Consider the following 27787-nt stretch of genomic DNA (forward strand, 5'->3'; position numbering starts at 1 on the left):
AATGTCCTCCCCATGTGAGTCAGATTACATCCAAGCAGTCCCTCAGAGTTGCCTCAGCCTCAGGAGACCATTTCCTGCAGGAGTGTGTGGTGGTCGGTGGTTGTCTGCGGATGAGTGGTGTGGTGCTTTGGTTGCAGGAAGACCAGTTTGTGATCTGATTTCCCCAGAGATGGCAGTGGAGTGGCAGTGTACGCATCTCTTACATTTGCATACATCAGATCAATAGTCCCGTTCTTATTGGTGGAAGGCAAACAGGGTTGAGTCTAGAGAAACATGGTTGAAGTTACTGCAGATTACCATGAAGGCTTCAGAATGTTGAGTTTGCCTCTGGAGATAGTGGTATGGATGACATCACACGCGGTTTCAGTCAGAGCTCATGGAGGGATGTAAACAATAACAACAATGGCGTGTGAGAACTCCCTCTGCATGTAATATGGATGCAGACTGACCACTAACAGCTTGATGTCCGGGCAGCAGATAATCTCCTTCACTGTCACATGTCAGGTGTTGCACCACTCGGTGTTGATAAAATGTGCACGTCTTCTGACTTTCTGTGTTGCAATGCCAGATAGCTCTACTTTAGCATCAGGGATGTTGCCGGTCAGTCATGTCTCCGTGAAACATTTTAGGCTGCACTCCCTGTACAGCTTCATGTTTTTCACCAAGGCGACCAGCTTTTCTGTATTGCCAGCTCTTCTGTATTTTTTGTTAACACGTTATCAAGCATAATCTCAGTAGTTACAGACAAGAGAAGTTTTAATCGTGATTAATCACATGATTTCCCTGATTAATCACAATTAATTGCATTTGTTTAAGGAAAATCCAATAATGAATTCATCATTATTTTAAATGTTCTTCCATGAGTGCCATAACATTTGCTGTGCAAACATGTTTTAATATCAGCATTTTTGTATATACACATATACAATATACATACAGTATGTGTGTATATATATGTGTATATATATACTCTCAACCTCGCACACCAGCTCGGGCTCCTTACCTGTCAGAGAGATAATGTTCCACGTCCCTAGAGCCAGCTTCTGCAGCCGAGGGTCAGACCGTCAAGATTGTTGCCCTTCGGGCTACCACCCAACTCACAATGCACCCGACCTCTATGGCCCTCTCACGGGTGGTGAGCCCATGGGAAGGGGGACCCACGTTGCCTCTTTGGGCTGTGGCCGGCCGGGCCCCATGGGTGCAGGCCCCGACCACCAGACGCTCGCCATCCTGCCCCTCCCCCAGGCCTGGCTCCAGAGGGGGGCCCTGGTGACCCGCTCTTTCCCACCCCCTGCAGGGCACCATCACGGCACTGGGCAGCTCCTTCAGTAACAGACTGAAACATCCTCAATGTCTGAAGGAGCATTATCGCAAGTCATTCCTCCCTGCAGCTGTTAGACTGTACAACAAGCACTGCTCTCAGTAGACCACACGTAATCAGGCTCCTCATCCCATGTGCAATATACTGCCTATAATGTAAGTATCTAGTCCATACTGTATATATTCCAGAAATTGTCTATTATGTACACTATACATTTTACTCCATTTAACTTTTTATGTAGTCTTAGTGTTAATTTCTTTTTATATTGTACTTTTCTTGTTAATGCATGTTTATTATCCTTATCTTTACTGTCTTGCTGCTGTAACACTGTAAATTTCCCCACTACGGGAAAAATAAAGGACTATCTTATCTTATCTCAGTTATTACACAATGGCGTGCAAATGTATTACATTCGCTCGGCAGCACACTCATTTACTGTAAACACATGGTCATCTTCACTGTCACTGGGTCCTTGGTGTGTTACTGTGGTTGTGACTCTGTTTACTTTATGTGTTTTCTTTGTCTTGCACATCGTTGCTAAATGTCCTTCTTTCCCACAGTTATTACACTTTTTGTTCTTTGTCACTGTGCATTCACGGCTCATGTGTCCTGTACGCCCACACCTGTAACACTTGATGCTGTGCTCATCACGTGTTGACTGAATTTGCGTTTTGGAGAATCTGGATCTTACAGATTTCTCTCTACTGTTGTCATATTTCTTTTCCACAGCATTAACTGTTAATTTCTCCATCCTTTAAGTAGGGCTGGGCGATATGGCCTAAAAAAAAAAATCCCCAAAACATGTAACATAACATAAAATATAAAATATATAAAATATTAAATAAAATTCTTCTGTAAACATATTGGAGAAGAAGAAGTTGGAAAAGTGGTAGTTCTGATAAAGTGCCAACATAACATTCAACAAAGCCTTAAATCAGTACATGGGAGCATAAAGTGTTTTTTTTAAGTTGGAACATGCACTGCTTTAAACATTCTTAGGCAGGAAGACAAGCCTGTCTACGACCTCTGGCTTTAGACATGCCCGGTGGCATGTACCAATGACCCCACTACACTGAAAACCCTCTCTGACAGTGCACTTGTTGCTGGGATTGAGAGGTATTTTTTTGCCAGGACACCTAGCCTCAGAAAATTTGGTTGGTGGCGCTTCCACCACTCAAGAGGATTGGTGTCTGGGTCTATGTCAGGGGTCAATAAGTATGATTTCAGCTCAGTCTCTATCTTTTCTTCCTCTGACTTGTTGGGAGATGACACTGCATTCTTTTTGAAGAAGGCTGCTAAAGTCATCTTCTTCTTGGGCATCTTCTTCGCGCACCTGTACTGCCGTGCAAAGCTGCTGTGGTGTGCTGTTGGCAGGAGCAGGTAGAGACATTAGCTCAGCAACAGTTATTTTTTTTGACCTGTTCCACATTGTCTGGGTCAAAGTACGTTGTGCTGAACCTTGGGTCAATGAGCACATGTCCAAGAGTACATCTTTTACATGGTCGCTGTATTTGTCGTCAAGGTACTGCATGATATTTCCTTTAATTGTTTTCGCGAGCTCTGTGTCTTCCTCCTCTGGCTGTAGGAGACTGGTTTGGAACAGATGGAGCACTGGTTTAATGTAGGAAACACTGACATAAGACTTCCCGGAGAGTGCATCAGGGAATTATTGAAGCGATTTTACTTTTATCGACTCCAACACATCCAGATCTTGCCAAGTGGGCAAAAGATGGCGACTTTTCTTGTCCGAACCCAGGACACTGACTAGAGCCTTCTCTTGTTCGAGAAATCTTTCTATAATTTTTTGGTGTGAACCCCATCTGGTCGGGAACTCTGCTATCAGCTGATGAGTGGGTAGACCAAGCTCTGCCTGTACTTCAGTCATGTCTCTTCTTTTTTTCAAGCTGTAAGAAAAGGCAGACACAGCCTTTTTGCATATCTCAATAGCACAAACTATCCGTGGGTCCTTCACACCATTCTCTGTAGTAAATGAAGAATACATAAATCACATTTTAGTGATATCACTACATTCACAAACAATTTCTGCAAAATATGAATGCACATGCACAAAGGGCGAACACACACACAGCATGTATAACATAACATTATGATTAGATAGATAGATAGGATACATAAACACATACATACATACATACATACATAGGGAATACCAAGATTTAAATACACATTTTGTCAAAATGTTGTGTTGATATAATGTATTAATTACATGATGATGCATTAACTGCCTTGAGAATAGAAAATAATTACTTGATTCATAGACATTATTTAGATTTACTGAGCACTGGAGGTTGGGCTGCGCATTGTCCTTCAGCTTTAACCATGTTGCTGCCACTAACAGTAGTCATGCAAATGAGTCGGTCTTCGGCAAGGTTCCATGACTTTAGAGCATCTCTTAGCCCCTGGGCTATTATTTCCCCTGTGTGTTCCTCTGGAAAGCATGCCGTTTGAAGGCAGACGATTCGCAGAGTCCAATCGTTGTTGATAAAGTGCACAGTAAGACTCATATATGGTTGCATGGTCCGACTTGACCATAAATCTGTGGTGGTAGAATAAAAGGACACCTGTTCCAACTCTTTTACGATCCGTTGTCTCGTGTTATTATATAGTTGGGGCAAGGCAACGTCGGAGAACAATTTTCGGCTTGGTAGCACACACTTGGGGTTCATTTAGCATATTAATGAAACCTGGCTTTTCCACCGTATAAATTGGGACCATATCCTTTGCTATATACATACCGATCGCATCAGTTATGGCTTTCCGGCGGGGCGAATCTTTTCATATGGGATGCAGTTGGCAAAAGTTTGTGTGATAGTGGTCTATATTTTAGTGGCTGTGCGTGTGGTACTTGTGGTGCCGCGGTCGCTCTCATTCCGCTGCGCGCAACATTTCTCCCATTCGGCGGGATGTTTTTGCCTGAGGTGCTGCAGTAAATGTGTCGTACTGCTGCCTTTGCAAGCAACTTTGTACATACTTTGTTACTGTAATTAAGTACATTTTTCACGTAGCTGTACTTTACTTAAGGAGAATAAATAGTGCATCATTTTTACTGATACTTCACTACATTTTGCAGCAATTATCTATACTGTCTACTCCGTTACATTCCCACAATATGTTTTGTTACATTTACTGATATGTTCTGGACCCCGGACCCGTTATTTCTCCACCCTTGCACAGCCCCCCACCGTTGAGTCCATTGGCCCTGGGAGCGGGTACGACGGGGACACTGAGCTGCTGACGGGCGGAGAGGGGCCCGGGGAAGCACCAGGCCTCCGGGTGTGGACGTAGTGGCCCAGACGAGAGGGCGATGAGAGGCAAGAGTGCGGAGGAGACCCATGAGGAGCCTCCACCCACCTCTGTATTTGTATGACTCTTCTGTCCGAGAGCACCGAGACAGTCACAAAGCTTTATATTCATGGAAGGAGATCGCTTCCACGTTACAAAAAGACAGCGATTGTTGCCGTAGGACGTGAAAAAAAAGGATCACTTTGTGAAGGTGAAAAGATGAGCCCATGTAAAGAGTGGTGACTCAGGGGGAAAAGCCCTCTTGGTGATTCTGGTGTCTGATGTTTGTCCCAATATGTGAAATACAGAGAGACGGACAGTCATTTCGAGACCAATGTAAGCGATATGCAGAAAAGTTGTTGTTTACTACTGTTGCCAAGCAGCAGCTGTTATCCGGCAACACAAGTTGAATATATTGGTTCTATGTCTCCCTGCCGTTGCGGCGAATACTGCAAAAAACAACATGGTGAGTATAAACGCCTCTGTGAGTTGCACGTAGGGCGCGCGCTTTAATCAAGGCGAGCTTATGACCCGTGCCCGTTCCTGTCAAATTAAAACTCTTGCACTGAATCAAAAATGTTTACAGTCTTAAACATATAGTAATTAACAGTGTTGTTATAATGTTGAAACCATTAATGTACTGCAATTGATATTAAATATTTGTGTTGCAGTTAAATAAATCTTTCAAAGATTTTTAGAATATAGACATTAAGAGAATAAATCATTATGCGGGTACTTGTTGAGGTCAAGCCTAAGATACCTCACCCCAATTTTTTGGATCAATTCACAACAGTTCAAGACTTAAACTATGAAGAACAGTGGAATAAAAAGTTTTATACTATCTATCACAGGTAATGGTATTCAGCACTGGTCTGCTCTGACGTTGCTCCTGCAAGAGCTCAGTCAGAACAACAACAAAGTGAGATTTACACAGAAATGTATACAATGTGCATGACCTCATTCTACTGTCATTCTAATGGTGGTGAATGGTTGAGAATTAACAAGCAGTAAACATTCTTCATTGCACATGCCAGTGGAAATTCATAAACAGTGTAAGAATTTAAACTAATAGAAAATGCTTCATAGATGTATGTGAAGCCTATCTATGTAATATTTATTAGCAATATGTAGGGGATGCTGCTCGTCTTCAGTCTTCACCCTCTTCAAAGGGTACTCGAGCTCTTAATCCTCCTGGGCTCAGTAAGGCGCTTCATGGGCAATTTGACTTACATACTGTATTTACAAGATTATTTGGGTACCAAATTTACCAACAGACCCATTATGAGGGACATGGTCTAATCAATTTCTTCATCCTCACCAACATTGCCAGATTCCAAGAGTGCAATAGTCTCAGTCAGATTTTGATTGCTTTTGTTCCTGCTTTCTGATTTATGTATCCCACCTAATAATTGGTAGGACTACAGCAAGTGAGATTGATGTCAGGGTGATCAGGCCTGACATCAATCCACACCCAGCTCGCCTGAATGGGTTGAATTGTTTATTGTTCGTCATAATCCTTCTTGGAATACTTCTCTTCCCCGGGTTTTCTGTCAGAGTACACTGTGTCTTATGCCACCAATTACTTAAGGCCACATTATACTTCTCCGACTGCGTAATGCGTTATCCGACTGCATCACCACGGAGCGAAAGACTGTTGTTGTTGTTGAAACAGTGGCCGTTTCTCACTTTTCTGTGTGACGGAACGCAGTTTTAAGATAATTTGAGGCGAGAAATTGACCATTTAGAGTCTAAACATGTGCTGTGTGTGTTAAGATATGACGTATTTATAGTTTGGCAGCGGCGTTATCGGCGGGGATCAGCCGCACTGTGAGCCGGCACAGAGCAGCTTCGCTCGGCCTGTCCTGAGGACCAATCGCAGCTCTTGCCGTCTCCGTTGTCCCTTGGCGGAGTGACGGACACTTATTTCGTGCAGTCGGAGACGACGCAGAGAACTCTGCGTAACCTACGCAGAGCACTTTACGCAGAAGTATAAATTGGGCTTTAGTCTATGCTCGTCCAGCCACACCTTTAGACTGTAGCCGGTGACTTGTGATACCTGAAACGGTCCAATCCACCGGGGTTGGTCCCAACCCCAGTGGTGTTATTTTTTCAGCACCCAATCTCCAACATTTTTCAGACTGGGGATCACCTCCTCAGGATCCTTCAGCAGTGCTTCCTGTGCCTGTGGGAGGAGGCTAATCACAGATTCGTTCAGCGCCTTGATATAGTCACTCTTTTCATGATGCAATGTTACTGCTGATATTGCATCCTCAGTCGGTGAAGTGGTAAATAGACAGGGCATTCTCCTCCCTATCAAAACTTCATTTCTTTTGTTGTGATAGCTTCACAATCATGTGTCTCTCCCTCTGCAATGTTGCCTGCCATATTCACACCTTACCCAGTGTAATGTAGGTGTGTCAGTTCCAGTAAACTCCTTAGAGTTCTGGTTCCGTGTGGTGATAAAGTAAAGGCCCGACTAATGATGAAAGCCACCACAGGCTTGTGTGTACATGTGTGTCATGACCCATAGTGATGTGGCTGGTTTTGTTGACAGAGTTAGCTATCGCAGCCAAGTAGGTTGTCCTTGTTCTGTATGATCTAATTTGGCACTATTATACATGAAAACTCTCCTTCCTCCTTCCCCCTTATGAAACAGAATGGCACTAACGAAGCCATTGTTTTCTTAAACATCTATATGAAAGGACTTGTAATCTGTAGCAGCAAGCTCAGCTGCTTGGGCAACCATCTCTTAAATTGGGGAGTTTTCTCCTAATACATTGAAGTTTTTGCAGTTGAGAATTATCCAACTGTATTACACAACATAAAATTTCAAAGATATGCACGTAAGCAGGTATAAGGTGTGATTGATGCAATGTCTGGAGTTTCTAGTCAAGTCAGGAAGCTTCTACAGCGAGACCTTGTTCGCTGCGCCTGACAGCTAGGGCTTTAAACCAACTCTCAAGTCTCCTTTTAATCACCTCCTAAGTTGCACGTCCTTATCCCCTTTCCTATCTCACCCGTAAATTCCCCACAGAATCAACCTTGGCAGAGAAAGTGTCAGCCGAGTTGTCCCCACTGACCTCCTCCCTTAAATAATACTCAAGGTTGAGAAACCACCCACAACAATTGTTCTAGAAGTATCTCTTTTTTTTTTTAGCCTTTGTTTAACACTAATCCGTGCAAAACAAATGTTTTTGCGTAAACTCAAAAGCTCATTGATTTTATTATAATATATAAATGAAAATGTCCTGTTTATTTGGGACTCATGTATTTTATCTTTGATCAATGAAGTCTCACTTTTGAAATGATTATGTTCTCAAAAAGGAGCTCATTCAATTTAATTATATAACATCCATATACAGGCTCATATATGTATTTTAACACTGTAACAGTAACAAATATCCTCTTTATTAAATTCTAATAATATTGATTACACGTAAAAAAACTCAAACAACTTTACACGCACACACTCAGAGCTCAGTTGTCCAGCAGACTAACACATAAACATCACTAAGTCGACTCACTCATACTATCCTATAACATGCTTTTGCCGCTTTTTCCTTTAATTCTCTAAATGCTACCTTGGACATAGGCTTCATAGAGAAGTCTTATCGAATACTAGCTGATCAACTAAAAGCGGACCTAGACCAGAAGTTCCAATTAACGCTGTTTTTTTGGTGTGTATCTGTGACATTACCTCGTTTATGAAGCCCTGAAGGTTTCGAAACAAACAGTTCAGCCATTGCTGAGAACGCTGTGTTGTGTCAGTGTCAGGGAACTCTCTCCGTAGCACCACACAGCTGAAATATTCGTTACAGCTTCTAAGAAGACTTAGTTCAGTCTTCTTAGAAGCTGTAAATGAGAAAGGGTAAGTGATGTTTGAAAGCCATACAAGCCAATCAGAATCCTCATAGACAACAACGACTGACCTCTCACCCTCAATATATGGCTGTAACTATTCAAGTGACAGAGTGACAGCAGCGACGATCGCGACATCCTATAACTCTCATATCCGATCCTCCGAGACAATAACACAAAACCGGCGAAGAAGAACAGAAGAAGTTCTGAAAGTACTGACCTCCGAACACTAATATGTCTCTGCCTCTCGATGTAATATAGGAGCTGTAATGTGATAAAACAGAATAACAAATCAATGGCAATGGCTTCACTGGTTTTTGAAATCCCAAACAAATCCAAATCAGAAATAGTGTCCAACTATTGCGTCCCTTGTTGCACATCCTGTTTTCTCGTTCTGGCAGAATGGAGGAGGTTGGTCAAGGTCTCCGAGGGGTTCAGGTGCATCATTGTCAGCACAGAGAGGGACATTGCGCTATGCTATTTGGCGGATATAGGAAGACGAGTTGTCTTGCTGGCATTTCAAAGCTCCAAGTGTACATTTTTCTGTACCTAATGCAGCTTTAACAATCATATCCATTCATCATTTCAGGCCTTCCCTTCAGCTCAGAACATGAGTCACGTTGTAAGCATCATCCCTGAGCTTTGATCATTTTTATAATTGAGCCTCTTGCATGTTTCTTTCACATTGTAAATCAGCCAGCTGATAAGCCCACTGGCACACCTGCTGTTAGGTGTTTAACAATTATGTCTGTGAGTTGCTCACTGGCACAGCCGATTGCCAAGGGGAGTCTACAGGTGCTTTGTGGAGCATTTGACAGTCATCCATTAACTCATTCTGACTCCTCATCCTCATCCTTTTAAATATACAGCTGAAGAAGGCAGAGACAGCAGGCCTGAAGAGAAGCCCCTATTACAGAGCGATGAATTGATAGTCCCGCCTTTAGCTGTGTTTCCGTTGTGCCATATGTGCCCTAACAGCCTGTGGAAAGAAACATGTTGGCAAAAATAGACAAGGCCTCATCTGATAACAGAAGCCAGGACACGCAAAAAAAAACCATGCTCACATTTACACCAACAAAGCAAATAGATTTGTTGTGCACTAAAAGGGACAGTTCTTGTAACGGTTTTGTTTGGTTGTATGAGATACTGGCAAAAGGTTAGTGCTGATTGTGTTGTGCATGCCCTTTGCAGCTTCATATATGGATGCTTGCACTCACTGAAAACATGGCTGCCTACTGAATATAAACAAATGTGTTTACACAATGCCAATCAGCTCCATGTGACTCTCTGTCGTTCTCAGTTGAAACTTGTCGCCCAGTGACATTCTCATGATTTGCACAGGAAGTTATCCTTTTTACATCAAGATTGACAGAGACAAGGAGGAATCACAACAGCGCAAGTGAAGCAAACGTGCTGCACATGGTTGGAGTAGTAATGAAAACACAAAGAAGCACCCAACAATATATTTTAAGGTGGATTATATACCGCTAGGAACCTGTGCATTGCTAACAAAGCACATGTTATTCCAGACATCTTTGAAATTTAAATTGGCTGCAGACTCAACATCAGCTATACAATATGTAACTTAAGGGCCATTAACACTAACGAGATGTTTCCACTGCAGAAATATATAATGGATGTTAATTACATAGCACTATTTACTTATTTAATAAGAGTTTTTACTACTGTAAACGGTATGCCATTTTGCTTTTGAACTAAGGTCCATTTTGATATATTGCTACACAAACAATGCTATATTGGGCTTAGGTTAGGGTCTATAGTGCTACACATACGATATTTCACACACACACACACACACACACACACACACACACACACACACACACACACACACACACACACACACACACAAGTACACTGGTGATGCAATTTATTTAGCCCCAAAATGGTGAAAAGTCTTGTTCATGTGAGGGAAGCTGATTTGCATAGGAAGTATACGCCACCATTTGCACTGAAGCAGAGTGCATTCTGCCTCCAGCAGACATTCAGCCTTGGTTTGTGCATGTGAATAAATCATACGCAGATCACATCTACTTCCTTAGAGAGAGGGGGGTAAAGAAAGAGTGAAGAGCGATGATGAAAAATAAGAGAGAGCAGTTACGATAGTAGGAGATAAAAGCATGAGAGGAGTATGTTGTGAGGGAGAGAAGGGATGCAAATATAGGGAGAAGAGAGAGCAATAAAAGGAGGAGGGAAAAAGTGGGGCATGGAGGTTCTGCACACCCCTGCTCATTTACATTTTCAAGCAGTTAAAAGGTGTTTCATTGGATTCTTGTTTTATTGCATCCTCCTGTGGAGAAAATAGCATCCGTGTTCAGAAACGATCTTACACACGAGACAGCTGAGAATCCTAAGTAAAAATGACACCACTCTGTAACACGCCCAGTGAGTGCACTCACACAGCCGTGCTAGCATCGCCACCGGTCTATGATCGCTGCCAAATGGCCATTCTGTAACAGATCCAATTGATTGAATGTACGGAACAGCCAGGACATAGTCCTGATGCTGCGCTGCAGCATTGTTATCGCAGCATTCGTTCCTTCCTCATCCATTTTAGCTGGACTGAATAGAGCTGGAGGTTTGAATACAATAATGATGAATAATTTGACGGCCCATTGATCAACATGTGTCTTTGTACAACAAGGAGGCATTTGAGACAGCTGAAACCAACCCCTATTGCTGGTGATTGGTAGCAAACAGAGTTTATATAGTATGTTATTCTACTTGCTATAATGTAATGTTCATGCTGTATATCTGGGGGAAGTATGGTTCGAACGGCGCTATAAATAACAGAGTTAGTAACTCTTAGTTGATTACTCTTCTCATTGTTATAACGCTGTTACCGTTACTGCCAAAACTGTGTCACGTTACTATATTGAAGGCAGTTGTTTTACATCAGACCTCTGAGCCGAGCGACAGAGAAATACCTTGTTTCTCCTTGTCCTTGGTGAGGGTGGGGGTACGAGACAATCTCAGAAGTGATGACGATTGGCTGAGGTTGAGAAAAATTCTATGTTAAGCCAATCAGAGGTGAAGTTGGGCGGGTGCTTAGTCTGCTTCCTAATGCTGTGCGCAGTAAAAACAGGAATGGGGAGCCCTGCGGCTATAACGATGCAGCTAATGTATATATTTCTATGGGCTAACAGGGCCCTCAAGCAGGAAGCGCAAGAGCGAGACAGACAGGTGGAAGAGATAATGCGCCGAAGAAGATGCTAGTGCGAACAGCAACTTTTGCTCAAGTCTGCCAGTGGATCCTGACAACGTGGGGCAGTGTGAAAAAAATCCACGATCACCAGTTTTCGAAACCGATGGGGACCAAAACAATCGAACTATAGGTGTGAAAGCGCGTGACTCTCACCTGTGTGACATCTTTACATTAAAAACACTGTTTTTGAGCCAGAACTGGACACATTAGTGCAGACATGATTTGTTTGGTCCTCTGAGGTGAATAAATTCTAAAATCTTAATTAATTGATTTTTTGTGATGATCAAAACCACAGTTTTGAATGAAGAAGTTTACAGTGACCATTTAATAGTGAATAATATGTAATGTTTCAAATGAACTGAGATATGTTTAATATTTGCTAAGGTGTTTCTTTCCAGACAGACTTTTTCTTCAGTCAGAGTGATTTTGGTAAAAACTTGAAAATGAAAAAAAATTAAGGATGTCATTTGCAATAAAAATGTCATAAAATAGATCATTTGTATTTAATATTATTGGTTCAAAGAATGTCAGGCTGAATGGTCGGCCCCCACACGTTTTCACCTTACCAAATCTGTCCCTCTTTGCAAAAAGTTTGGACACCCCTGCGTTAAGTCCTGGATGACCTGGATTCTTCTTTTAAACTTTTCCGACCACATTGTCACCATGGATGACATCACTATGGCTTCCAGTTCCACAGTGAGGAACCTTCAAGTTAATTTGATTAGGACGTGTCATTTAATTTACACATAAAACTAATTACCAGAACAGCCTTCTTCCACCTGGGGAACATTATGCAAATTAGAAACATTCTGTCCTTAAAGGATGCTGAAAAACTAGTTGATGCTTTTTTTTTTACATCTAGATTAGATTACTGTAACTCCTTATTATCAGGATGTTCCAATAAATCTGTTTAAAGCCTTCAGTTAATTCAAAATGCTGCAGCACGAGTTCTGATAAGGAACTAGAGACCATATCAGTCCAGTGTTAGCTTCTGGCTCCGTGTACAGTTTATAAATCAATTTAAAATCCTTCTCATGTACAAACCACTTAAAGATCAGACCCCTTCATACCTGAAAGACCTAGTTTTACCTGACTATCCTAACAGTTTACTTAGGTCCCAAAATACAGGCTTACTTGTGGTTCCCAGAGTATGTAAGAGCAGAATGGGAGGCAGAGCCTTCAGTTACCATGCTCCTCTCCTGTGGAACCAGCTCCTAATGACAATTCAGGAGGCGGACACTCTCTCTGTATTTGAAGTTAGACTTAAAACCTTCCTTTTTGATAGAGCTTATAGTTCGTGCTGGCTCAGGTAAATCTGAACAATTCCTAGTTATGCTGAGCGAGGCCGATGGGGGATTTCCTGTGGTGGGCTAACACTCTCACATTCACTCTCTCACACAGGGTATGAGTATGAATTTATTAAATACGTTCCTTCTCTCCCCAGTTTGTCTTTTCTTCCTGCCCTCCCTTTCTCTCTCTTTCTGTCTCTGTCCTCATCTTGCATCCATGTTGCAAGATTATTATTATCATTAGCAGTAGTATTATTGTCATTATTATTATGTTGTAATTAAAGTTGATATCAGTATATAAAAAACAATCTCTGCTGCTGCTTGTATAAATGCCATTGTAGTGATATAAACATGTCATCACTGATTCTGAACTGTCCTGTATAAACTTATAACTCTATGTACATTGCTTTGAGATAATGTATGTTATGATTGCCAATAAAATTCAACTGAATTGAATTGAATTGCTTGATACAATTGTTGCACTGCACATCTTTGAGTCTGGTCCTGTTACAATTGTGTTGTTGTTTTTTCTCCCTTACTATTGACAGTGCCTTGGGATAATGTATGTTGTGATTTGAAGCTATTCAAATACAATTGAATTGAATTGACTTGAATACTATTATTTATTCCAACAAATCCATTGTCCACTTTGCCTTTCTTGCATTATACACATATTTTCTCAATCTGAACAAAAAGGTCAGTCTTTCCATCTTGTGGATCCCTGGAATTCTCTTTGCTTGTTGTTGGTGAATAATGAAGTAATCAACTCTCCTGGCCGACTTTTTAAAAAAAGTTTTTTTTTCTTGCAAGAAAGGTCAGTCCTGCACCCAAGCGGTTTTGTGCAGAATCTACATTTATACTTTAGGTAACACCTTCTCAGACATGATCAAAGGGTCCTTGATTAGGTCAGCCCCTTGGGTTCCTGAACAGGAAGACATTTACAAGGTATCTAGATTACAAATACATTCCTCAGACATGATCAAAAAGTTGCTTGATCATGTCATCTCCTGGCATGTTCTTTGTTTGTAACAGGGACAGGAAATGCCTGTCCCTGTTCATTTCACGAGTGTGATGTCCTGCAGGATCAATAAGGGGATGTGGAAATAGGAAGCCACAATAGGTTATCTGATATCATCTGTGGAGAAAAACAGGATGTGGGGGTATCTCAAAACATTCACTCTTTCATGACTACTAGCCAATTATTCATTGTAGGTGGGTGAGTCTGTAACCATTGAAGAGTGATTGTTGTTATTATTCTTATTGTTATTCTTATTATTAGTACACTGGTCAACACCACATTTATTGTTTACGTTTTTTAGCCGATTTAGGATCATTTTGATGTGCTGAATCCAAAAATCAATCAAAATTGGTTTTGCTCAATCAGGTAAATTTTCTGAACAAAGCTTCATGTTTGTTTTTTTAACTTTTTGTTTATATGTACGGGTATTTTCACGTCATATGATGCAAAATTCTTTTATATTTCTTGCAATAATCCTGGGTTGCTAACGATACTGATGCTTACATGTCCTTAGGTAACATAAATGTCACAGCCTCCGTTATCTCTTGATGTCTGCGGGACGTGGTGGGATATTATGTGACGGCATAGTAAAGACTGTCCTTAATAGAGGACTGTGTTGCGGTGGCGCTGACTGACGAGCTTTATCACCTGGTCAGAGAACACTTTATGGCTGAACTTTAAGTGATTGAATAAGTTGCCCTGAGAAGCAGACACGACAGCATGTGAAACTTTGCAAAGAACAATTTCCTTTTGCTCGACGTCCGTCAAATTGAAGCCAAAATGTTTCCAGATAACTGATATTGTCCTACCTTTCTTCTCAACCAAAGGCTGACTTTCGGCCTCGTTTTCAATTGCTCGCCGCTCATATTATAGATCCACACACGCTTGCTGCCGATTTCGTCTGGCTGTGAAGGGCAAATGCTTCTGAAAATCTAAAATCCTTCTGCCAACTTTTGTGGGACTTTCGGAAGTTTCGTGAAGAGTGGACAAAATTTGTCACCTGTGAAAGTTTTGTTTGCTTTCTATTCAATCCAATATGGCGGAAGAACGACAAGGGTCAGTCACACTATCTTCAATTTCCACACTACACCGGTTCCGGCCGGACGTTCCAGAGTTGGACTGGTGGAGATATCTCAAAAGGTCAGGCTATTTTTCAAACAGACCAAAGATGAATTGAGTGGTGCACCATCATCCAACCCCATCAGTACCTTCTGAATGAAGGTGAATGTATTAAGAAGCTTCTTTGGGTAGTCCAGATGCAAAGCATAAACCAGCCCATACAGTAACACATATTTAATGCAAATGTGGCAATGCCCATCATAACCAACTCATCTTCCACCATGGCTGTGCTTACAGGACTCAAGTGAACTGGAGATGTACTTTTCTCTGCGACCACCGTGAAAATACCAACAGGAGTGTCACTGATGTCTGGTTCCTCCGATTCCTCACTCTGGAAAATGCAAATAGGAGTTCAAATATGGGTTGCTTGAATGAATCAGGCAACTGCATTTTTGCAACAGGTGAGTATTTATTGTTGAGTCATCATTACTCAGCAAGAACATGGATAGGTATTTCACAATAGAGTCATAATGCAAAAGTACACTGGTAAGTATTTCTGAATACTTTTCTACAGCTGCCCACTCAACAATTAAGTATACGACTAAGTATTGCACAACAACTACAGAGATAAGTAACCCCCTCCACAACTCTTCTCTCCCTCCAATAAAGGTTAAGTGGCTCAACTAGAACATTTCCTGCTGCCGACATATGACTTACTGTGCTAAATATGTACATACAGGGTAACTAATTGAGTACAAGTTAAAAGTGAAGGACTGCCCCATGTATAGTAGTAGTATATAGTAATGATAGTGGTAATAAATGCTGACAAACCTGGGAGCCAGCTGTTCCATGTGGATAGAATTTGGACAAAGTCCATTCTAGCTTATTTCAACTCTCGCAGTGCTTCTGCCATCCTTCCAGTACGAGCTGCCTTCTGTCTGTAAAGTCCTATGAGCTGTGGACCGTGCCGATCTAGTTCAGCATAAAACTGGTTCCGTAAATTTATGTTGGTGATCCTGTGGCACTCAGCACAGACCTACAAAATGACAATGACACACAAAGTATGTGAAAGACCACCCACACCAAAGGGAAATACCTCATAGTCACATTTGAAGGGTGCACTATCCTTTTAATGATGTGCATTCTCTCGATAATTCCCGCTTCTTTTCCCTGTATTTACGGACACTTACTTGCATCCAGATCTTGCCATTCGTACCACCCACTTGCACTCCCCAGCTCCTTCAGAGATGGGTGAGCGTTAACCAGCTCTTCAGCTGCCATGCCGACACACCTGTAGCTTGGGTACGGTTTAAAAGAGTACATTAAGGAGGCCATGCTGTGTAGAATGTTGTGTTTTTGTACTCTGTTTAATTTTAGAGTATTTCTCTCAAAACACTGTTCCCCTCTTGCAAGACATGTTCAACTTATTAGAAAAAGTTGGGACAGGGAAAACATCAGGCCTTGTTTTTTGCCGTTGGCTTGCAGGCACATGAGGCAGGATATCTGTATCTATCGAACTACAGGATATCTGTATCTATCGAACTACTACATTAACTTTGATCACCTTCTGATCGAACAACTCGAAGCGTACTCTTCTCTGGCAGGTCTTCTATGTCAAACAAACAGCAGAGCTCTCCTCCGAAGTCTGGATCCTTACAAACTGTGAATTCAAAGTCCAGCCTTGGCTTAACTTTGTCTTTCAAGATGCCGATGAGCTCATCAACTGATGTTGGCCTCTCATTCAAAGTCACTTTCACAGCCACACCAGTGGCTATGTAGATACGAAGAAGGTACTTTTGGGACATGGCCATCAGCTGAAAATCAAGAGAGAGAACAGTTAGCAGGGAATGAAACAACATAACTTAGTCTAAAAATAATCTTTACACATTTATTCAAAAAATCAAAAACTTAATTTAGATATTTGATTTAGATAAAAACATTTTCATCTTAAAATCAACTCAATATTCAGCTGCTTTGTAGTTTGAGCCCAAGGTATAAATTACTTTCTGTGCAGGTGTATGAAGTGCTTTGGTGTCAACAGAAGTTGTCCTTCAACATGTTACGCAGAGAGTGGTGAGCTGTCATTAAGTTCTTATATGTTGTTGACAGTTACATTTCCAGGCTAGTTTGTATGATCTCTAGTGTTCAATGATGTAAGATGACTTGTGTTCCCTGCAACAAGAAACTTTACATCACTGTTAACAAGTTGTTTCTGCTCAATCCTGCTAAACTGAGGCAGTCCTCCCTCTTGTCCCACAGATACAAACACCCAACATCATACATGGTGCCGTCCAAAGTGATGTTTGACATGCTGTAAATCACACTCCTGTCCGAGACAATTGATGCCTGCTGGTGTGGTTTAAAGAATGAGGGTGCACTGAGGTAGTATGCTACCATGTGCTGAAGCCCTGTTGCTAGGGGTTTCAACACATTCTTAAAGTTCTGTGTATCGTGTATTAGACGCTTGAAAAACCTATGCTTTCCTTCAAATCTCATAGTCCACAAATGAACAAGGGGTCCAAAACAACGTATCAGATTTGGGTAGTGCTCTAAATAGTGATGCTTAGGAAGCAGCATGAACTCAGGGAAAACCTCCTGAAGCATTTGTCTGTGATCCTGAAACTTGGTCTTCAAATACTCAATAGATTCATCATCCAATGTTGGGGACAGGACAAGTTCAACAATATCTTTTAAATCCATCAATATAGTCCAAGTCCCATCTCCATCAGGAACTGTCCTATCATCAATAGCAATAGTCGTAACAATGTGCTGTTTTCGTGACCATTACCTCCAATTGATTGCCTTCTAGCAAAGGTCTTTGAAATTAGCCATGGTCTGTTAACTTTATCAGAGTTTTCGTATGGGAATGACATGATTTTTCTCTTTAGTCCCTCAAGAGTAAAGTATTTAAGCCTTATCATCTCCTGAATGCAGATGGCCAACTCTACTGGCACAATGCCCTAAAAAAGGTCATGCAAAATATCAGGTGGGAAGCCAGTGGTTGTGTGAAAATGCTGTAAACTCTCATTCAAGACACAATCCCCTTTGACACCAACTGCACTGTGACTCTCATCCCCTTGCATAACAGCCAGCAAATTACGGTCATGACTGGCTTTGGTCCTCAGACAAAATTTACCGTCTCCAACTTCATTCAGGAAGACAACAAATGATTCTTTTAAAAATATAAACCATCTCGGTGGCTTGTGTAATAGCCTTTTTGTGACATCTTTGTTTCCTTTATTCTTTCCAGGATGTCTGTCTGTTTAAAAAATTCCTGGATAACCTGGGCCCGGGTTTTCAAAAGGTTTAATCTGGATAATATTGATATAATATTTTGATTTTTTTTTTTCTATCCATGATCACATAATCCATCTTACTTTTGAGCTGGTTTTTCAAAGCAACATAGGATTGGATCAATCTTATTCGGATAGAACATTTTCAGGATCACCAAATCTGGATAAGCTGAAATAGGATAGGAAATCAACAATGTAGAACTATAGATATATAAAGAGCAATAAGTAGAATATAAAATAGCAATGCAATTGAGTGTTTGAATGGAGTTCTTAAAGAAAGAAAAATTTGTTTAAGGATTTCTCAGAGGATATGTGCGTAACCGCAGCCATTTTGTTTAAATAATTCTTGCAATTCTGTAAATCATATACACTTTATTTCACTTCTCAAATATCACTGTGTTTGTCTCCTATATGATATATTTAACTCTTTCTTATCCAAACAACCAATAATTATTTATAGTGTCTCATTGTTTTTGTTGTATCATTTATCTGACCTCAGTGATTCCTCAGTGATACTCAGTATTCCTCATGAAAAGTGCTATATAAATGAAGTCTGATTAAGTCTTAGATATAGAGATTAAAAAAACACCCCCAAACATTTCAATCAAAATGATCATTTAACATAAAATTGTTTGTGAAAATTGGTAGATGTCTGAAAAAAGTGGGCTTTTGAAGAGGCCTATGCTAATACACTCAGTCCCAACTGAGCAGCTTAATTACAGGCAATCTGAGATGAATATTAATCCATTTAAGCTGTAATGCATGCACACCTTCTCCACTGAAGTCCCATATAGTACAAATAATGAGGATAATAGATCAGTTTTAACAAGTAAAGGAAAGAAGGATGTATGGATTGTGCTGACATCATGTTTGTGGTGTGTGTCCACTGGTGGTGGATTCATCATAATGGAAGCATCCATCAGTGAATGTAAATCATGTGCCTAACACAGTCATGGAATTACTGAGACGTTGGACGCTACAGAATCAGGAAGCTGTCGTAATATCAACAGTTAAACAGAAGAAGCAGCAACTTCGTGCAAATTTTTTGTCTTGATACACTCCAGCATGCTCATTTTGACAGTGACAGTATTTTTTTTATTGTGACAATAAATCAGCACTGTGTTACTTTACTTTATTTCTTAATTCCAGCCAAAATAAACTGTACACTACATGCTGTGTCCTCCAGTGTATCAATCACCTGCAACACAACTCAAACCACATTCATACACACTGAAAATCACAACTGCTATTTCACTGATATCTGTTCACTGCATAACAATTTCATGGCTCAGATCAAAACTGCAGACTCAATATTGATGTATTGAGTGCAACAAGAACTTTCCTATAATTGTTTGTCTTCCTCATTTTGACAACTTAATCCAGGGAATAATTTATAATATTGATTTCGTGTAACGTAATCAATATTAACACCAGGGAAATGAAGCATGCTAACTTTACAGGGAATGGATTGTTTTCTGTAGGATCCTGTAGGTCTTCTCATTCTGTACAAATGCTAATGCATGAATGAGGAGTGGGGTATGCACATGTATGGCTGTGTGAAATTATTCAAGCAGCATTTGGCTTTACTTTCTGAATTGGTTGTATTCACACCTAATAGTCTCTGCTAGACTCAGTACAATTGGGGTTCAATTGCCGGTTGCAACATTTAGTTGGTCCGAGTTTGCTTTCACACTCGCACTTTAGTGAAACGAACCAAACCTTCTGAATAACATATTTCCCTCCTTGCCTGAAGACAACAATGAACAAGAAAACTGGCTCCTATCTGTTGTTTTAATGCTGGACAACATCCTCCACAAGAGAGCAAAACATGGAGCTTCATCAAATCCTATGGTTTTATTTGAATATATGATACAGATACGCTGCAACAATGGACTCAGACATTTCTCTTGGCTGTTGTACATGCGCATATTACCAACAATAGCCTGCGTTGTAGTCCGCTTCCTGCATTTGGTTCATTTGAAGCAAACCAAGACATGTGTTTTAGGAGGACCAGAGTTTGCTTCTTTGGAACCATCATCAGTTGTAAGGATGTTGAAATTCCCCATTATGATAAAAAATCAGAATAAATATTGATCTGAAAGAAAAGGTTTCATACGCATACTGGATTTTACGTTACTTAAAAGTGAGGCTCCTCCTAGATGAGCCTTTGGGGGCCTCGTGGTGATGTTAGGAATGAAAGGGATAGACCTCTCCTGCTTTGAGCTTAGATGGCCCTGTGAGATTGTTTTATGTCCCGATCATATTTTACCAAGAAGATCTTTGTACAAACTCTTGAAGAAGTCAAAAGGTCAGTGGCAAGACATTCTAACTAGAAATGACTTGTGTTATTGGTGATGATTCTTACAAACAAATCCATTGCGATTTTGACGAGTTTTAATTTGAAATAACAAACTCTCAATTGCTGAGATGTCAGAAGAGCAAGCACAAATGTATTTCAGCCCAAGATAAGACCAAGACTTTCAAAAAGTGGTCTACCGAACGGTGTCGTTTTCTACAGTAAAACATTGACAGCCAGCCAATAGGGCTGAACAAATTGGGGTGACACCATCTAATGTATCAGAACCTTGAAGATTTAACATTCAACCTTTATCAGCACTAGTGCATGAAAATCACGATAACAGGTAGACATAATGATGGCAGAGGGAACAGAAAGATAAACCAAATCAATAAGTCGTGATGATAGCTTGTCTTTTCTTTGAGCATCATGATTGGGTGTTTTGCCAAAGTATCTCTACAAATGAAGAAACATCACTGCCCAGATCAATACAGGAAGTGCAATCATCTAATCAATCAGCAGAGCAGCTGCTAACAAACAAGCGATGAAAGACGTTGACTGGAGAATGGAACATGCATTTGGAAATATATATATATATACATACAATATGTGTGTATATATATACATATATGAAATAAGTCTTTGATCCATCCCTCACTAATTTTGTAAGATCATCCACTAACAAAGAAATTAACGATCTATTATTTTAATGGTAGGTTTATTTTAACAGGTGGAGACAAATTTTAAAAGACAAAATCCAGAAAATCACATAAAACAAAATATTTATATTATTTTTCATTTCATTGAGTGAAATAAGTATCGACCCCCTATCAAAACATTACTAAGTACTTGGTGGAGAAACCCTTGTTGGCAAGTACAGAGGACAGACGTTTCTTGTAGTTCATCACCAGGTTTATACATATATACATATATATGTGTGTATATACATGTATATCTACAGTTTAATACGCTATATATGAATTTAGATTTAGGATTAACACAGTGTCTGTCTCTAGGGCTCCAAACATTAGACAGTCACAGAGATACAGGAGAGGAGTTATTCATAATAACCTCATTAAAATAAACACTAGGACAGTCTCAGAGCCAAAAACAAACAGAAAGATAAAGCGTGGTTTATTAAATATTCGTTCTCTCCGCTGCAAAACATTAATCACAAATGAACAGGATTTTAACTTACTCCGTTTAACGGAAACATGGCTTCAAGTTAACGATTACGTATCTATAAATGAAGCACCGCCCCCCTACCTACATTAATGCCCTGAGGAAATAGCAGAGGTGGGGGGGTCGCAGCAATATTTAACTGTACGCTGTCTCTCACCCCCCGACCCACAGATACGTATAAATCATTTGAGCACCTTACTCTACGTCTGTTAGACCCAAACATTAAACAAAATAACCGACTCCAATTAATTATTCTATACCGTACACCCAACCCCTACTCTGAATTCCTAAGTGAATTTGCAGATTTTTTATCAGATTTAGTTCTCTGTTCAGACAAAATCATCATAGTGGGTGATTTTAATATTCACGTAGATGTAGCCAATAACAGTCTTGGTTCATCCTTTAAAGCTCTGCTTGACTCGATTGGCTTCAAGCAGTAGGTTAACAAACCAACACTCCTTCATAAACACACACTTGACATTATTTAATGATAATCTCTTGATATTGGACCACTGTCTGATCTCATTTGAAGTTATAATCACTAATGCTACTGACCCTAAACAGAAGCATTATTACAGTCGCTGTTTATCTGTTTAGCTTATTTATACACAGTTCAGTTGAAAAATTCAATGAACAGCTCCCGTCTGTCCTCCAGCCATGTTGGAGTTATACAGAGAAGACTATAGAAACATCTCTCCCACAAAATGGAATACATTAGTGGCCAACACAAATTTAACACTGCAAACAGTTTTAAACACTGTTGTACCTCTAAAGAAAAAGGTTATCACCCGTGGTACAGTGCCCAAACTCGAGCATTAAAGCTCAATACGCGGAGGTTAGAAAGAATGTGGTGTTCCACACATAATGAGAGTCATTATGTATTGTGGAGGAACAGTTTTGATATATATAAAAAAGCTCTGAGACATGCAAGAACCCTTTTATTATTCAGAGTTAATAGAGAAAAATAAGAGCAACCCCAGGTTCCTCGTCAGCACTGTAACCAGGCTGACAGAGAGTCACAATGTAACAAACCCACCAACATTATTTAATGATAAAATAAAAACAATCAGAGATAGAATTAACCACCTCCTACCCTCCAACTTCACCAAAACACAGTTTAGTACAGCTAACTTAGACCTAATAGAGTTCCAGTTATACACGTTATAAAATTTCACCCCTATAAACCTCCCGGAGCTTACCTCACTAGTCTCCTCCTCTAAACTGACCACATGTCAGCTGGACCCTATACCTAGCTAGACTCCTTAAAGAGGCTCTACCACATAGTAATTAAACCATTATTTAAAAAGCCGCCTCTCGACGCTAGCACTCTAACTATAGACTGATCTCAAACCTCCCTTTTAGTTCAAAGATTTTAGAAGCAGAACGCCTTCCATACTTGTGATGTAAACTGGGGACCTCTGTCGGACACAATGTCAGTGGGAATTCCGTGGAGGCGGAAAACGTGCTGCACCAGTAGGTCACCAGTCTCGGTGGCGGAGATTGAGTTTGGGGAGGGGGATGTAATGGACACACTTGGAAAAACGATCGACCACGGTCAGGACCGTGGTGTTTGTGTCAGAGGGGGGAAGACCAGTGACAAAATCTACTGCTATGTGGGACCATGGGCGGTGGGGGAGGGAGAGGGGGTTGAGAAGTCCTGCAGGAAGGTGGTTCGACGTCTTCCCCCGGGCGCAGGTGGGACAAGCAGAGACGAAGGCGGCTGTGTCTTGGGGGAGAGTAGGCCACCAAAACCGTTGCCTGATGAATTGGCTGGTGCGGGAGGTTCCTGGATGGCAAGCCAATTTCGAGAAGTGTCCCCACTGGAGTACCTCGGTCCTCATGGCAGTGGGAACAAAGAGCCGGTTAGGAGGACCACCCCCAGGACCCAGGTATGGTTTGCTGCGCTTTGCGAACTCTCGTCTCCACTGGCCAAGATGCTGCGCCCAGGATGCAGGAGGGAGGAAGGATCAGGTCGGGTTCCTGCTCCGGAGGGTCCGGGGAGTAGAGGCGAGACAGAGCGTCAGGCGTCAATAAGAAATTAAATCGGCCCAAGAAAAGAGCCCATCGAGCCTGCCGGGAATTGAGACGCTTAGCGTCACGGAGGTAGGACAAGTTCTTATGGTCGGTCCAGACCACGAAAGGTTGGGCCGTCCCCTCCAGCCAGTGTCTCCATTCCTGCAACGCCAGGACAGCAGCCAGGAGCTCCTTGTTCCCTACGTCGTAATTCTTCCCCGCAGGTGATAGGCGACGGCTGAAGAAGGCGCAGGGATGGAGCTTCTGGTCGCCTGGGTCACGCTGGGAGAGGACCGCTCCCACCCCTGAGACTACTGATTTAAAAGAGCAGCTGACAGCAGGTAAGTCTCTCTACACACACTATGTAGAGGAATCTGTGTGCAGTATAGTACATATACTTGCCAGTTTATTTGCTGGTGACCATGCTTTCAGTAAAAGCAAGAGACTGTGTTTGTAGTGCAGGGGTGGGCACAGCTGTGCATCATTAACATGAGTGAAACTGCAGCTTTTTTGTTTTACTGTCCAGAGAGAAGATGAAAAAACACAAGCATTAAAAAGAGGGTCAGTCATACCAAGCAAAAGAAAGTCTCCCTTTGCCAGAAGACAGAATCACATCACATGTATACACAAAGGTTTTATGGACAAGCTGTGAACATCGATGCAAGTTTCTACTCTACTACTCTCAGTTGACAAATTGCCTCTGTCCCAAGTTGCATGAACATCTCAGTGCAAGAGCGAGAAAGTAAAAGAGAAAAGAGGCCTTGGAATGAGACAGATACAAAGGAAGTAAAACAGAAGGGCTTCCACTAGACAGCTCTGCTTATTGTACAGTTCAAGCACCCCAACTTTTACCTGACAAATGGCCTTGCTTGTCTGTTTTTTTGTTGTTGTTGTTTTTTCCACTTTCAGTCCCATTTCCTGCCTGTCTTCTTATCTTCCCTGACTCCTATTTTATTATCTCCATCTTCAAGCTCTGCCTCTTTTTTCAGCAGGATTTTACAAGCAAGGTGATAAAAATGGTTTTAAAGGGACATGGTGTGAAAGGGGTTTAAAAATGAAAAAAAGGTTTAACATTATTTCAATATCTTTTATTATCAGAACTTTATCAGACAAGTACAAAAAAGTTTTACACAAAGGCACTTATATCAAAATAAAAATAAACAGGTATATGGGTTGTATAGTATATGTAATATACATGTGTATCCAGAGTGTTCATAACACCAATCTATTATTGTAAAACCAACCTTGCAATTTGAAGGATTTATGTCTCAGCAGCAGCAGCAGCAGCGCATCATACTTCAGGCAGCGGTGGACTGATTCCGCTGCCGGAAGTATAGTGCTGAGAAAGTAGTCCCTCAAAAATTCATGCGATGCAACGTTAGTTTTGTTTCAAATATTATTCTATCAACACAGATATGTACATCGATAGTCTGCCGTTACAATCGATTTGCCTCGGGGTGCACTGTGGAGTCGGTATGAGTGTTGTTAATGCCATGCTAACTTGTATCATTGACTTGCGCTAGCCATAGCATCAGCGAACTCGGCAACTAGAAGAACTGAATGAAACTTCTTGAAAACGTCTCCAGACGTCTCCATCACACCGGCTGAGTTGGAAAATAGGTCTTATGTTCAAAATTCCGAACTATTCCTTTAAGGGAGTTTCCTTCTGATAATCACCCTCTTCAAAGGCACTCGTGTTTTGGTATCGGTATTTCAGTGACAGATGTTAAGTTATCCGTTAGTGGAGCTATAGTTGTTCATTTTGGTTTTGTATTGTTTGTCTTGCATATTTCTTTGCATAAGGTTAATACTAATATTTGCTTAACTTATTTCTATTTTTCTTCTATTTCTACTTACTTTTTGCCTGCTGTCACCATGCAAGTTTCCCCATACTTGACAAATAGTAAAGCAGAACTCTGCCCCACGAAAACTGGGACATACTGTATAAAACTGCACAATTACTGACTTCCATTGTGGCTTTGTGTGTGCAGTGGTGGATCTAGAAAATTCTACATGGGGTGGCAAAGCGGTGGGAAGAGGTCTTGGCAGGGTGGCGTGGGAGGACGGTACGCAAGAATCCCCAAATGTAAATGAATTTAACATACTACTACTACTTTAATACTTTAAAACTAATTACTGTTTTATTATGAACAATAGGAACAAGCCCAGTTCACTGGAGAGACCTTAATTTCCCTCCTTCTCTATCTGCTGTGCACTTTTCTTACTAAAAACCCTTTCAATATCACCACTTTTTTTGCTCTCCTTTTCATTGTTCTGCTCTTTCCAGCTACTTGCCTGCAATAGTCAAGATGTGAGAAGCTCTGGTTATCCTTGTATAACTACACTGTAGAGCCATGTAGCTAATACATATATAACAAATCTAAAATCAGAAGATATTTATTACACAGAACAGCTATGTTTAGACTACTTAATGCTATTGTATGTGTTATTTTCCCAGTTAGAAAAGTAAAGGATGTCACTCATCGCTGTGATAGGTGACAGTAAGTGGTTTTATAGCAGGTCGACTGCTTAGCTAATCAAATGAATATGATCCAGCGAGCTACAACTGTGTAGTGTGTTGTGACGAGTTGTAACCCTGCGAAACGGCGACGCTGTGTTAACGTTATGGATTAAAACATGACAGGTTTTATTGAAGCTGTTACTGTCTTTATTAAAATCAAAACTAATCAAAGAGCAAAACACTCTTACAAATCACGAGTAAGCGATTTCACATTTAATTAATGGCCGCGCTGTTATCGCTGGCGCTGAATCGCCTTAGATTAAGTTAAATTGGTGTGTTTAAACTTCACCTGGGGAAACTGACTTCACCTCAGATGGTCGGGGGGCAGCACAGTCCCTCCACTCTGTGCCGGGATGCAGAGTGTTATTTTTCATGCAGGGCCGTAGCTAAGTGAGTCAGGGGCCTAAGATTATATTTACAATTATTGACTTTTGGTCAATGTATTGTTTGTTTCAATAGCTTGTGGACGTAGTGGTGGAGGTTTTTACAAGTAAAGTTTTTAAAACACAAAAGTTAGTCTCACAAGGCACACATAGCTGGGGCTGCCCCCTGTAGCTCCGCTATGTGTGGCTTTTGCATTATTTGTGGCTTTTGCATTTGCACTGAGGCTTGATGTTGGCTCGTCCCTAGTTAAAAGTTTAGTGTGGTTGCATGATGTACTGATCCACAGTCACCTATGTTGACCAACATTTCAAGCCCCTCAAAATATTATAATGCATCACATATATACATGTTTTAAATGATGACGTAATGACCTGATGTAGTGTGTGCCATACATCATAATATAGACCCATTTAGGTTTGTAAACTGCTCACTTCCGATACCAAAGTTCATACTGCTCATCTGTTTTACATTATAGCACTCACAAGTTCATGATCCACTGCTGCCTTCATAAGTAAGATGAAATGTGTTATGATTTCTGCATAAGAAATCCTTGGTTCGGACAGTTAACAGTTTGCACTTCATTATTTTATTTTGTTATAAGCACCTTCCAGTGGTAGCATTAAAATTACACTGTACAGCACTTTTGCAAATGAACATGCAACTTCTTCTTCTTTTTTCTTTATCCATCAGCATGCCATATTTTTGCCATTTAGTAATCTATGATCCTGGGACCCTCAAAAGGATACAGCAGTTGAACATGAAATAATTAATATGTGACAATCCTAGCTTTATAAATGCAAACTGTATTGTTGTAGAAGTAGTTCTTCAACATGAGTTCACAGACTCTTACTGTGAATTATAACCCAAAAAAGTTCAAATTGTACTGAGATTGGACAGGACTGCTTCAAGTACAGCCAAGAGTGCCAATAAATCTACAGCAGAGAAAGTGTGCACCTGTTTTCAGAGGAGAAGAGGCAGGAATTGATTACTTTCCCAGAACAGAAAGTAGATAACTTTTCAGCTG

This window comes from Microchirus variegatus, assembly GCF_963457635.1.
Source record: "Microchirus variegatus genome assembly, chromosome: 19".
In the NCBI taxonomy this organism is placed as follows: domain Eukaryota; kingdom Metazoa; phylum Chordata; class Actinopteri; order Pleuronectiformes; family Soleidae; genus Microchirus; species Microchirus variegatus.